This window comes from Rhynchophorus ferrugineus, unplaced genomic scaffold (genome assembly GCF_030347505.1).
Source record: "Rhynchophorus ferrugineus isolate W39M unplaced genomic scaffold, kcgeb_rfMv2 rfM3, whole genome shotgun sequence".
Lineage (NCBI taxonomy): Eukaryota > Metazoa > Arthropoda > Insecta > Coleoptera > Curculionidae > Rhynchophorus > Rhynchophorus ferrugineus.
Window position 1 is genome coordinate 48,911,013 of NW_027472582.1, and position 15,803 is coordinate 48,926,815.

At 31.5% G+C, this 15,803-nt stretch overlaps 1 protein-coding gene across 2 annotated transcripts in view; it reads left to right on the forward strand.

The window, feature by feature from the left end:
* Positions 1-13,593: 13,593 nt before the first annotated feature.
* The window catches only part of Ey (eyeless), a 119,681-nt gene continuing 117,471 nt past the window's right edge, over positions 13,594-15,803 (forward strand). For both annotated transcript variants that reach the window (XM_076401335.1, XM_076401336.1), the window contains exon 1: positions 13,594-13,927. The gene's annotated coding sequence lies outside the window, so the exon portion shown is untranslated. The remainder of the gene's footprint in view (positions 13,928-15,803) is intronic.

Consider the following 15,803-nt stretch of genomic DNA (forward strand, 5'->3'; position numbering starts at 1 on the left):
ATGGTTCGGCCAAGAAATGATGTTTTTTTTTTGGCTGTTTAGGTCGACGAGTGGGCCACAAACAATAGTTCTGGAGTAGGGATTAATTGAGTTGTTGCTTTTGGGGACGGGCATATATCGTCGAGGACGTCACACTTTGTTAACGAGGGGGAACGTGATGATACTCGACGTACTTTGAGATTATTTGGCTGTAACAGTTTTGTTAATGCCGCTTTATGCTATTATACTGGATTAAAAGAAGTTTATTATGGTTGTATAAAAGTTAAATAACAGGTTAATTGAAAAGTCCCCGACCTACCATAGTAAAACACATTTTTTTGACAAAATTAGTTTTTTCTATTCAACATAATTCAAATAGGCCTCAGTTTCGTCGATCACCTCTGCATTCGACGAAAATTTTCTCCCAACAAGCATTCTTTTGAGATATGAGAACAGGAAATAGTAGCTGGAGGCCAGATCTGGAGAATACGGTGGACGAGGAAGCAATTCGAAGCCTAATTCATGGATTTTTGACACGCACGACACGACATTCATGGATTTTTGTCTTGATGAAGCAGCACTTCCTTTTTCTCCAAATGCGGCCGTTTCTCGGCGATTTCGTCCTTCAAACTGTCTAATAGCACTATGAAATAGTTGCTGTTGATGGTCCTTCAATTTCAAGGTAGCCAATAAAAATTATTCCATGCACATCCCAAAATACTGACGCTATAACCTTGCCAGCGATTGCGATTTCCCACGCTTTGGTGCAGTCCACTCGGATGACTGTCGGACACATATCGACGCAAAAACTCAGGATTATTACGCTTGATCATCTTCAAACACTGCTCCAAATCATCAACTCATCGTTGTTTTTGGTCGAAATAGAATATTTAAGGATATATAAGAAATAATTTTGTGCGTCCACTGCATTCACTGTCTTCGGAGCTCATTTCTCTACGTCTAAACTTAGCATTCCAATCCTTGATGGTTGATTTTCCTGGGGCAGTGTCCGGAAACTCAGCATCAAGCCAAATTTTTGCCTGAGCTGTATTTTTTCCCTTCAAAAAGCAATATTTTATCAACACGTGAAATTACTTTTTATCAATTTTTTTCGCAAATACAAAAGTTCAAACTGCTATAATTCACAAAATAATGATCTGACAGCTGTCAAATTTATACACGCATCTTTTGAGGGTTAGGGCTAACTAAAACATATGGATTTAATTCTAGTAGCGCCATCTATGTGTCAGACCGAGGACTTTACAATTGACCTGTTAACTTTTAATAAATACAATTATTTCTAACTACCGCTAATTTTAAGATAAAAATGTGGAAGTACTTTTATCGAATAGAATTCGATTATATTTGAAATTATGTGTATATGATTTGTGTATATAAATGTCAACTTTTTAAACAATATGCTGAATTTGGTAACACAGAACGATAGGCTGAAATATTTGTAGTCTGTGTTAGTGTTAGTTTAAAATTTTTCAAATAATTCTCTATGTTCCTGGTCATAAAATTTAACTCTTTGAGACTTTCATTCAAGGAGTCAATTTGATCACAGAGTTTCTTATGAAATTTGTTCAGCTTTTGTTCGACAATAATTTGTACATGTTTACAGTCTACGTTTCTAAAGTTATTTCTAGAGTGGTATTAAATCTTGAATTTTAATAGGATAACTCCCTTTTTAATAAGACCTCAAAGATAAGAACATATAATTTGTTTAAAACATAGTATTTCCTTCTTTCACTGAGGCTCGCCTTGAGATCGCTTGGTCTGCTATCCTCCTTAGATCTCACCTCAACTTAAGGTTATCTGGCGGTCCTGCTTTATCCTATGATGTTTATAAACACATTCCTTAAGTAAATTATATAAGATATTGTCCATATCTTGTTCCTCCAAGTTCTGAGAGCATCTCTGATCTAACACTTACCGCGAACATATCTATATTGATGGCTTTAAATTTCTAAGCATTCAAATTCAAGCCCCCTGTTCTATATTAACCGCTGAATTCTTTGCGATACTCAAAACCTTATTCCGTATTGCAATAAAATTTTCTAAAATATGGCTGATCCTTACCGATTCCCTAAATTCTCTCGGAAGTTTCCTAGAACAGTTCAACCATCGCCTTAACTCACTGTCAGTCGTCCATACCCTTTGGCACTGATAATGATTACAAGATAATTTTAGTGTGAATTCTGAGAAATGAGCGTCCAGATATGGCTGCTAAATCGGCAGCCTCCACTCCCCTCCCCATCACAAATATCTGTATCCACACTGACCTTATCCCATTCGTCTCATGTTCCCATTTTCTCTCACTCTGAACGAAATACAGCGTCGTTGGTCTAGGAGGCCAACCATAAAAAAGTCCTTAGAATTAAAACGGATTTTTTCTCCTCTCTTCACGTTATTTCCCTTCGTCACGATGCTCTGAATAGTCTGAGATTGGGTCATTGTCGGTTCGCGCACGGCCACTTGGAGATCGCCTGATTACTGTGAGTTTTGTCATCTTGCATTTACCTCAGTCTACCATATACTGAGCGACTGTCCACGTCTCACAGAGCTTAGGGTCTCACATCACGTTTTACCCATTTCTGCAAGAGATCGACTATCTTTATAGGGTCTAGCCTATCCTGAATGAGAATATCTCACCAAATAATCACTTCAGCGTGGATGCTAGTGGGTGCAGTATGGATGGTGTCTCTACTTTGTGGTGGTTGTAGGTGTTAACTTGAATGTATATCTTGTCTTAAAGTTACGAATTTATTTTTAAATTGTATATACAATATTTATACTTTTACATCCCCCTGTTTGTCTTATTAATTTTAGCTTATTTATTATTTTATATATACACTTTGTGGCTATCTTCGTCCCTTTTATATCAAGACCGTACTGATTTATAGCCACGAAATGACGATATTCGTCAAAGCAATAAAAAAAACATAGTATTTAAATTACCTCAAGCTTGTAAATGCCAGTCTTTAGCAATGTTTAATTTCCGGAGCTAGAAAAATTAGCAAAGTATGCGTCCAGAAAAGCAGTACTATACTTTTATATTATAAATATTTCCTCTCTTATAACTACCATCTCATTATTTACCTCAGCTTGAACGATAACGCTTTTCATTCAGTCGTTACTGGTAAATCTGTGTTATTGATCCTGCAATTGCTCTGATCGGATGCCGTTGAGGTTCACAATAGCATTTGACAATATTTCAGTCATTTCTCCATATATTTTCAATGTAATTTTATGGTACTTAAAAATGAACGAAGAATTATGTTCCACCATAAACTGACATGGTATTTAAGAATCTTATCTATAATATCACGATTTGGTCGAAATCCTGCTTGAAGCAGTAGACCCAGTCACCAAAAAATGCAAGAAGCTAACGGGATTGAAATCTAGGCAGGCTATTATTCAACTCATTTAGTACTGTACATACAATTTCGGAGACGCCCTCAAGAAATTTAAAATCATTTGATTGGAAACGTCAAATATCTGGATAAAAAAAAACATAATCGTTGGTAATAGCATCGAAAACTTCACAGTGATATCTTTGGAAAAAAATGTACTGGATCGCCTAGATTATCATAAATACAAATTAGTGTGTAAATAGTTAGACAGATTTCCAAAAACGGGATATTTTTATCATTACGATCTGATAAAGATGTTAGTGATTAACTTTAGGAATATTCGTGTAAATTATATAGCTATTAAATCATTTTCGAAGGTCAGTAAATTTCATTTTAAAATGAGATTTGGAAAAATTTCTTTTGATATAACTATTAGTTTATACGCAATCTAAGTATATTAAACCAACTATTGCAAAATCTATATTATGGTACTGAAATAAAACAAAAATAATTTTCAGTCTGAACGAAGAATAGCACCTGATGGTGCTTCAAAATACAAAAAAAAACACACGCATAAAAAAAACCTTAAGACATACCGACCACCTTGGTGAGAGATCACGGAAAAAAATGAAAACATGCCGCAGTCGCGATGGATTTGTATCAAATGGCAGCAAATTAACCGAAAGAGTCCGTTGCTCGAGGTTGGCTTAAGTTACACGACAGCGTGGACGGTTAAAAATAGTCCATAGGATGTCTGAAGAAATTGCCTCGGCTTCGATTGATTTTCCCGCACTTTAAAAATCTATAATATTGATTAATTGCTGCTAATTAAGGAGATTTCTTTTTCGAGGACTTAGAAGGAAGTTTACTTGTCTTTAGATTATTGTCAGTTACCACACAGCTTGTACTTCTTCTCCAATTAGTTATACCATCTTTAAAACTATAATGATTGGTATTTATCTCCGATTAAAATATGACGATTCAAATCCTGATTACCCTTTTCAATAATGATTATTAGATATCAGAAAATTGTTCTTTTTCTACTTTTCATATTGTTTAGATAATTAAATTCTGACAAGGAGTAAAAATATATTTAATGTGATTCTTGTAAATTCCAAAAAGTCATTTATAATTAATTTAAAGATTCCCCCTTAGCCATTATCTATTTTGATCTTTCTGAAGTAATTACAATAAGTACTGACTCGCACTAAATAAAATCACATGTATCAAATTTAATAATTATCTGTGATGGTGATTATGGCGAATAGATTAACTTCTAATTATTGTTCTCAAACAGATTTTCATCGTTCAACATGTAAGTTGCAGCGTTGTTATGCTGCAGAATCTCGTTCGACATAGCCACTCAATGTATATGTGCAGAAATCAATACTACAGTATACTGATTTGATCTGTAGTTTTAGCATATTAAATTCGAAACATCTCCACTGATATAAGAAACCCCCAACTTGACCTAAGGAGAACCTAAAGAGTTGGCTTATAGTTAATTATAAAGACACTAAAGTCACCATTTTGGTAACGTTGGTACCAGTATTAAAGTTGAAGAAATTTTTTAAACTTTTTCTGTAATTTTGATTCTTTGTTCGGAGCTGTTCGTATATTATTTTCTTCAAAGCCTTGCCCGTCGTTAGATATGAATTGTCTCTAGACCTATATTTTCAGGAAATCGTATATCTTAGTGCTAGTAGGATAAGGCTTTCATTTAAGCATGTCCATGTTGAAGGTATATGGGCTAAGAGTAATATACTGAAGGGTAGAACGTGGCTTACCGACCGAGTGAGGGTGAATGCACTCTTAACTGAATGTAGTGCAGAAAAGTGAGGGCAAAAGCAAAGGTAGTATCTACTTTACACTTGTGATATACCACAAATGGAAAATATGACGATGGCTACATTTGCTGATGATACCGCGATTATAGCTGTCGGGGACAATAGTGAAGAAGCCTCACGAAAATTACAACAGGTAAATAACAATATAAATAATTGGACACAAGCTTGGAAAATAAGAATTAATGAAAGTAAATCTGTACATGTGCAGTTCACCTATAAACAGACCGTACAAGCACCAATAACATTAAATAACATTATCATTCCATATAGCAACAACGCTAAATATCTCGGAATGAATCTCGATGCAAGGAACATATAAAGAAGAAAAGAAAAGAACTGGAATTGAAATATAGGAAAATGTACTGGCTAATTGGAAGAAAATCACAATTATCATTACATAATAAATTGCTATTATATAAACAAATATTGAAACCTATATGGATATACGGAGTTCAATGATGGGGATGTTCTGCAAAGAGTAACATAAATAAAATACAAATTTTTCAGAACAAAGTCCTGACAGGTTTTGTGGGTGCACCCGAATACTATAGGACTGATTGTCTACATCGAGACCTTCAGATACCCACAGTCAGTCAAGAAATCAAGATAATTGCAAGGGGGCATGAGGAAAGATTCCATTCTCATACGAATATTGAAATATTGCAACTTTTGGATACCACCAGAACAGGACACAGACTCAAAAGAATCAAACCATCTGATCTTGTGTAGTGTTGTGTAGTGAGGTGCATATATTAAAAAATTCAGCAGTGACATGTATAAATATTATTTCACCAGAGTTAGGGCCGATGAGTCCACCTAGTTATATACTAGATTTAAGTTAGCATAAAGACAAATTGTAGCTTAGACGGAAATGACTAGTAACAATGTATTAATTAAATAATAAAAAAAAATATATTATTTTCTACATCTAATGTAACGTTTTCAACTTACATACAACTACAAGTAGTGGTATACTGGTGAGTCTGGTACACTGGTTACAATTTTATTTAATATGATAACATTTTAAAACAAACAATTATTAATATTATATTAAATATATCAAATATTAAATAATAATACCTTTTAAAAGCACATTGTCATTTATATCTCTCTTAATACATTACGCACAAGTGGCTTACCCACAGCGGCATTATCCCAAAATTATCTTAGCATCTATACAATCGGGAAAAAAGAATCCACACCCTCTACCTTCTACCCTCGGGGACATGTGAGACTTCTCACCGCGGATTTGGATCATTTCCAATGCGTTTAGATACGTTTATGACCCAGATTTAAAATGGAAACAAATTGGAATTAGGCGGGCACGGTGATTTGCACATAGTCCTATTCCCGCCCGCTCGTGATTCATCCCCCGCTTGATCGAGGGGAACGGTTCACCCCTTCATATTATGCGTTATTAATCTGGAAAACTTTCTTACGTTCCGGTTTCAGATAGAGAAATCCGTTCGGGATTGACGTAGCTCTGGAGATCGTTTAGCATATGCATTTATATAAATCAATTTGTTTTTACCCTTATTTCTTATCTTAAATATTTAATTTATTCTTTAGCTCTACAAATATATTAGGGTATTCGTTAGGTTTCCGGGGATGAAATGGAAATTTCCAGAAACAGAAGTTCAAAACCGGTTTTATAGTTTCAAGAATGAATATTTTTCAGTATAATTTTCTTTCAATTTCTGTACATCTATTTCAACGATACTCCATTTTAGCATTCTATTTTTTATTTTCATAAAAAAAATTCTGGGAGACCACCAAAATACTAATATTACTTCTAAATAAATAATTATAAATAATTTTTGGAGGTCTGAGACTACAAGTTACTACATAATACTTCCAATAACAACCAATGCATGCCATCAAAGTTAATAATGCGACGATGCCGTATTAAATTTAAATTTATTTATAACTCTGACATAAAATAATGTTATAAAATATAAATTATTTTAACATCACGGTACGTCTAAGGCATATATTATTGAAACCATTGTTTATTAAACAGACACAGAAGTTTATAGGTACTACATAATACTACATAATACTATATATTGTACTCTTTTTTACTTATGACACCACTTATGAGGTAGAGTTCTAGGTACATTTTTATGCAGTTTACCTCCAGGATGCCTAATCTACCTAATTACTAATTGTATATTCAAGTACCGAATTATAGTAATTATTTTCATTAGAGAGCATATTTACTTTTTTATCTTTTTTTCTTGTATCATTCGTTCCTGTGTTTCCTTATTAAGACATTTTGATATCTCTTAAGTTTCTTCTGTTACTGCTTGCATACATTTTTCCTCGTAAAATTAGATTTAATAGTTACATTGCAAAATAGTTAATTCTATTCTAGTATCTTCTAGTAATTGATCTATCTAATATTAATATAATATAATTCTATCTAGTCTTAATTCTATTTAAAGCTCATATGTATTCTGAACAATCACATAAATATTTTCCACTCTACAACATGATTTTCGACAGTTATTCTGTGTTAATTATATACTAATCTTGTTTAGTTGTTTCAGCTCTTATCACTTTATGTAGGTAATTATCAACCGACAAGAAAAAAAATCGTTCAGTCTCTTTCACTATCAGAATCACTGTGTCACCAAATAGTTAATTTCTAATATATCGAACACTTAACGATTCGAACTCGTTAACGATTCTACCATCTTTCAATTTTTTCGCGTTTTTTAGCCTTTTTTCTAAAAATAAAGTAAATTACCTAAAAAACGAACATTCAATTTATACGTAACGAGTAAAAAAACACTAACTCAGCTCCAGGAATAAAGCAATGCCTGTTACTACCATTAAGAGTAATATATCTGCAATAAATGATTAAAAACATTATAAGTAATAAAAGTATTAAGTACAACTGCTACACGCTAAAAATATTTCCAATAAGACTGCATCAACCTAATATTTAATGGTATAAATACTTGCCTCTCTAACGCATTGTGCTGGCAAGAGAGGAGCCCATTATCTCGTTCCTGTTCAAAGTAACTGATTAGAGATGGAATTAATTTCTGACTCTGACTGCTTAATGGCTTTGGCATTTTTAATCAGAATTATCAGAAATTTATAAAAAACAGTTTGAATTGTATCAAAACAATCGCCAAACGAACATTTGCCGGTTTATAACCTCACTTTTATAACTTCTTATCTGTAATATTTCGAATAATTTTAATAACATTCCTATATATAATATAACATATAACGGTACACATATAATATATAGACCAATTTGGTTACATGTTCGGATGCATCAGATTTCATTCTGCTTCTTTTCAACTAGAGGAACACTAATTAGTAAAATGAGAACAAAAATCCGCTTTTAGTTTAAAACGAATTTTACGTTTTCACAAACTGAATTGTGTACTGGCTGCTTTATTGGAATGAATAGGTTAGCTTTAATAAAATATAATTTGTTACAGATTCAGAAGACGGCGTATATGAATACCTTTTACCAGTTGTTATTACTTAATGTCATTAATTTATCTATTTCATGTCATTTTATTTTATTGAAACGTAAATAACAATAGTTCATACTCAAATATTTCGGATTTTTTTTGTGAACTAAACGGGTATAAGTTTTATTATGTGAATGCAAATATTCATATATAACACTTTTTTCGCTTTAAAAAGGCTTTATTGAGAAAGATTGATACAATATAATTTCCCATACAAACAAAAAGAGATGGTTGTTGGTTTAACAGTGATCCAATCATCGTTTTGTTTTATTCAATTGATGTCGGTGAACATCTGCAGTAATACTTTCATTCAATTTTAACATCTCGTTACACTAAACTTTACTAATCCCACAATATACAAAGCCTTTAAATGCCATGAATATTGGCAGCCATTTATCGTCCTTCTGGACCTTTCCCATTGCATGTAAACTCCTGGGCGCAGTTGATTCTTCAACTTCTATGCTACATGAAAGTTCTTTAGTAGTTTGAGCTGAATTTCTTCCAGTAAGTCTTTCAAATTGACATTAAAATTACCACTTTTAAATCGCCGAAAGCAAAACGGACAGTCGGACTATGTCGGAGCAACATCATTATAAGTTTACTAAAGTGTTTGGTGACCTTGGGTATCAGATTTTTTAAATCAAACAACAAAATTTTAAGTTTTCCATGATTAGCATCAGTATATAAATAAATAATTATTAAAATTATTTTGAGGCCTTCCAAGAGCTGACTCTAATACTTTAGTATTTCTATAAAATTGTAAATGCTAAATTGTGTGACAATTTATCAGCAGAAAATATGATTAATAGGACCACGGCATGTCTGCGCTAATTACGGTTTATTAGGTGGAATATGTATCGTGTTTGATTTGCATTCTAAATATTCCAGAATGTGTGAGCAATTATTATATATTTGTGTCTTTTCTTACTAGCATTTGTATCTTGCACTACAACACTTGATCATGTATTTTGCAACTTTTACTGGGCACATATTTGTTCTTAATTCCATTTCTTCAACAACCTCTATTTACTTAGTTTTTATTCTCATTAATTATTAATAATGATGGCACTGAAGCTTCAAATAATCTAAAACCTAACACCACTGGAGCTTAGTCATTGTTATATCGATAAAATTATTCGTGAATTAAAAAGATTGACAATGTAAGGTGAACAACATTAACATAGTTTATAAAAATGGTATATATACTTTTAATCGCCGTCTTGGGATAAGAGGATCCTAAATATGCAAATAAGAAAATTAACTATTTTGATGTAATATAAGAAAGTATCAACAGGTGAAGATATTTTGAGGATTGTTCGAGCGATTTAATTTAATTTCATTGTATGTATTTTTCTATTTACGCTCTTCGTCCTCACATTATTTCAAGCTATTTGTGCCTCACCCTAGGTCACATAGTTTCGGTTTGTTGGGCTCACGAGGAGCTACATTTGATGAAATGTTTCGTGTAGGTCGGGGAATGTCTGTTATAACGAACTTAGAACTAATTTATTTCGTGAATACTTAATTCTGAACGTCTTTTTTATTTTAAAAAATTAGGAATTAACATAATTCTTTCGAGATAATTAGCATTTTATTGTTATTTTATTTCTTTTTTATAGTATTGGACCCAGATTATCAGTTAACTCACTAGGGCTGCAAAGTTCGTTTAATATTTTGCCGGGATTATTCACTATCTCAGTATATTTAAAAACCTAGAATTATGAAATATTAATAATAATTTGCAATAATACTGTCTTATATAATAGTTCTGTCTTATTTGGAGAGACTTCAGTTGCACCTGAAACTACATATCATACAAATTAAGGGGAAAATACTGAAATATGTTACTACAATTGCAAATCGCCCGTTAACCAAACGTTCCCTTTCTTTTCATTGCTATTGTGTGTCTATCAATGTGACGATATAATCAATAATTAAATTTATCTTTAACTATCTGTGGCAATGTCCTAGAAATACATAGGATTTCAAATTCGATCACACTCGAAGCCTCTCTGTGTTGTCTAAGTTTGATTTGGAGCTTTGTAAAATGCAAATTTTCATAAATATACTCTAGTGAAATAATAATTGTTTTTTCATATTATATTATTTTTTAATAAAGTTCTTTATGTCCTATATTATTACATTATGTTGGCAATTTTCCTATATGGCTTATATTTTTCCTATATGGTTTTTCTCCAAGATCGTATTAAAATATAAGTTATTCCATTTAGAGGTGACAATTAGTGCATAATTGGAAAACAAACGAAAGAAGGAGACTGAAATGGTTTAGATATGTTTGTCGAATGAAAAGTGAAACAATCTCTCACTGAACTCTGTAGGAAATTCGACTTTCCAATAGGAAATACAACTGTGAACTTTAAAAAAGAATGAATCAAAATCATAGGACCTTTGGAAAAATAAGGAACTATTGATGCACAAGGTTAAAACGATTGCTGTAGTGGCGAAGTTTGATGAGGAATATTGTTTGAATTATTGTCAGGCCAACACATTCTTTGAAAATAGGTTGGTTAGAAAACAGGTGAATGTTTTCGAACGTCTGTCTATATACATGATATCTACGTATGTTTTGCAAAGTTGAATAAACTTATATACATGACAATGTCTCAGCCTCTGCTGGCAGTATCTCTATTTTTTAAATATCCGACAATTATTTTATAATTTTTTTTAAATCGTATGTACATATTTAATAAAATATATATAAATAAAATTGAATTTAATATAGTTTAATCAGATGCGAGTAGTGGTGAAATACTTTGTTAAATTTTGTGTAAATAAAATTTATAATAATAATTCTACTCCTATAGTAAGAAGACTTAATGATGCCGACTCTGATTCTAACTTAATTCATTATATTGTTTTGTTAACTTCTATTACCTCTGAATTATTTAGTTAGTATTAAATAAATTATAAAAATATTGTATATCTCATACTTCGAAGAAAAAAGATACAATTGAAAAACCAATTTTGTGTATTAAAGGACTAGTTTATTAATAGTGTTTTTATAAATAAAAAGCATCTATGGATGAATATTTTTACAGGGTCTAAGACAAATAAAAATAAGTTATAACTTTTTGAAGTTAAGATATGGTTCAAAGTGCTGTGAAATGTTAATATTTAAAAACCATGGCGGTTAGTACACGAGGATAACATAGATATAAGTAATTACCTTTATTATCGATATTATTGATGTTTAGACCGATAGACAAATATAAAATGATACTCAAAAAGCTATGTCCTATATCCGTTGAGTAATGGCGCTATAAGCATTTATTATGATTATAATTAAGTCTATATATGTCCTATAACCAGATCGGATGGTGTTAAGCGTTTTAGTTTATACTCTTCATTATTACGTCGCATATTTAGCTGATTAGCAAACCCATTGGGTGCATTAAGCACTCTTTTAAAGTACTTAATAAAAATATTTTGAATTACACTACTTATAAGTTCTAGAGGGATATTGAGTTATATCACTTTTTTAGAGACATAATACGGAAGATCGACAATGGCACGTAACACTTTGTTTGAAGCCGTTTTATGATGGTTCTATTAGACTTGCTAGGTATCCCGTAGTTGGATTTCATATTACCACATACCCTTCACAATTTATTAGATATATTATTATAGCAATACCTTGTTCTCTAATGATAAATCTGATAAGTCAATACATTTAGTATAGTTTAAGTCCTAGTTGTTTTCGTTTGGCAAGTATATGTTTCGTCTAGGTTAGGCATCAGCCTAGATGCATACTAAGATATTTAGCATCTTCGGCTTGGAGAATTTGACAACCATTGATATTAGCTGATGGGCACGTTCTTCTACGCAAGGTGAAGTTAGGTAAATATTGTTTAATTTGCTTTAATAATCCGTTACTTGAGCCATAGTTGTATTTCATCAATGTATTCTTTGATTTTATTGGAACTTCGTGAGAATAAATATGATATTTAAATTCAATAAACTAAGTCTAAACTTATGAAACCAATCAATTTGCATTACCATTTCCAACATTTGATTAATACTGATAACTGTTAAACCTTATCAGTGTTGGGTTAATATGCCATTACTTGAGCCATAGTTGTATTTTATCAATGTATTCTTTGATGTTACTGGAACTTCGTGTGAAGCTAATATGATTGTATCGTCTGGATATGTTGCCACAGTAGTGATTTGTCTAGTTGATTTATAAATAATAATTAATTAATATTTAACTTACTAAGTGCTTCGTGCCAAGTGCACTGTTGTTCTTCTCCTACTTCACTAGACACAATTATTATTATTATTATTTTTGAGTCTCACTTGGTTAACAGCGCATAATTGATTGGAAAAATCGGGAAATAATTTAGATAAAATCCATTCTCTATCAGAAATATTACATAGAATGTTAGGATGATCGGATTGTATGATACCTTGAAGTAAGATTAATTTTCTGTTTACAAACAATTGTCACTCTTAACAAAACATATCTTTAAATTAAATACCATACCTTACTCTACATTTAACGACTGATAAAATTAAAATGGACTATTAAATATTTGGGATTAAAGTGAGCCTGGCATCACTGATGCGCTTATTCTGAATAATCCATTTCGAAAATGATCGGAATCGCTAGCCGTTCAAAGAAATGGCGGGACGCCAAAGCCAAAACCGTCACCTCCAGATGGAGACCAAGTCCCCCAGCGTCGAAACGATAACGGTGGCGCCCTCTTATCGGCACCTTTACATTCCGCGCGAATGAGCACAGCTCTTAGCCGGATCGATACGATAGCCACACCTTCCCCTACGTTGATTGGAAGGATCTGTCGTCGATGCTCTACTATTGGCCGGCATTACGACGCTCTCGATAGTCGTGCACACCTAGCAAGGTGCTTCGAGCTCGCCCATACGGCCCTTTCGGCGGCTATCAGTTCGGTCCCGCGCTCCATCACATCACAGTTGGCGATTTTGGTCCTCCACTCGACAACATCCGACCGCTGCCCGCGTCCCTTAATAGCTCATTGGATTCGCAATTCTTCTCTAATCAAGTAGTCCAGAATTGTTTAATTGCCTTTGAATAATTCCGGGTTTTTTTTGCACAATCCGCCGATCGGTGTTAATCGGCCGTTTCGGTTTTATTGTTTCTTGGTGAATTTCGGTTTTGGTTTAAATATTTTTTTAGTTTATGTTTATCGTAAACGATTGATGTTGACACCTTGAGTGTTATTATTAAACCATCAAGAGTTCGGTGAGAATAGTAAGTAAATTTCAGAATAATATTTATATTTCATATATATTTTAGTAAGAAAATAATTTCAAGAAAATGTATATGTCTTTAAAAGTAAGCATAACTTTCACATTCCAAGTATTCACATGATTCTAATATGATATTTAAATTTAATGAACTAAGTCAAAACTTATGAAACCAATCAAGTTGCATTGCAATCTCCAAAATTTGATTAATACTGATAACTGTTAAACCTTATCAGTGTTGGGTTAATATCGTTATAACCAAAACTCTGTATAATGACTTTGGCCCTATTCATCAAAATTATAATGTTAATTTATAGTTGGATAAAGAAATATTATGGTATTGCTAACGCAAATGTAAAATCTAATTATTGTTAATAAATTGAAAGAAAATTGTTAATAAATTGAAAGCAAATGAAACACTTAATAGCATCATAAAGTATAAATTTTTTTAAATATTTCATTTTAGGTTTTCCTCAAATTATATTTTCTTCTTAAATAAAAACTATATGAGAGTCTTTGGTTAAATTAATTTATGACATTATTTTAAATAACTAGGAATAGCTTAAAATAGTATATTTAGTTTGGTTTTTAAGAAATGAGGTTTTTGATATTAATATTTCGTTAGGTAATATTAATAACTTATAACAGTAGAAATCATCATTGTTCAGGAATATTAATCTTCAAATGAAATAGATTAATAGTGTAATATAGTACAATGTTAAATATTAGGTATATTCATGACATAATTTTATTGTTTAAGGTTTGTTTTGCAATAAAATTTACTTATTCATTTTACTTGTTCTGAATTGTTTAAGAACAACATATAATTAAAAAAAAACAAATATCTCAAGATAAGATAGGATATAAGATATAATTAGCAATATTTTACTTCTACTTCATCAAATTGTAAGCATTAGCGACGAATATATTCACGATAGAACTAGCAGTAACTCGAAAAGTTATTGAGAGGAATACTATTTAAACTTAAATATTATTTGTCTCGATAATAACTTATATATATTATAATAACTATATGTATAGTTTAATATAAATTAAATGTGTAATATAAATAGTTAATACTGGTCACAATATTTATTAAAATCTGTGAATTAATAAAGTGAATGCATTATATATCAAATATTAGCTTAACTAATGCACTATTTATTACTCTATTTTAATTATGTTAATTACTAACTTCTAATTGAAATATTCTTGATATATTAATACAATATTATAAATATTGTCAAATTGAAAGAATTAGGAAGAATAATATTAAAATTATTTCTTCTAATTAGTTATTATATATGGTTTCAAGATTTGAATACAGCTAAAAATCTGACCAAAAATAAGTTCAGAATACTTGATAAAATAGGTGATATATTGAAATAGTAGAGAGCGACCAGAATAATTAGTGACCACAAATGATGCACTCCAGCTATGATATTAATTATTAAACGCCAGCTGTGATAACGGTTATGTAACGGTTAAGAAATACAATAAACAAATTGTAGCCAGTGTTCTGTAATATTTTAATAATCATTCGACGCGTAGTTGTTTGGATGAAGTATAGACTAATATTTTAGATTAATCCACTTGTAATAATTAATTTAAGAATATAACTTCTAAATCTGTTGATTAAAACTATAGTAATATAGTGGTAATATTTGGTAGTAATAGTATGAGGTCCAATACTACAAAATACGCATAAAGATGAAACTAACTACAAGAAACTAAATTGTCACGTGTCAGTTAGTAAACCTAATACTGAGAACCTGAGTTCGGTATCCATATTAAGCAGTAAGATCTTATGTTATTTTTCAAATTGTTGAAATAAAAATTTTCCATAAAATGTATCGGTTTGGCAACAGATGAACTGAAAA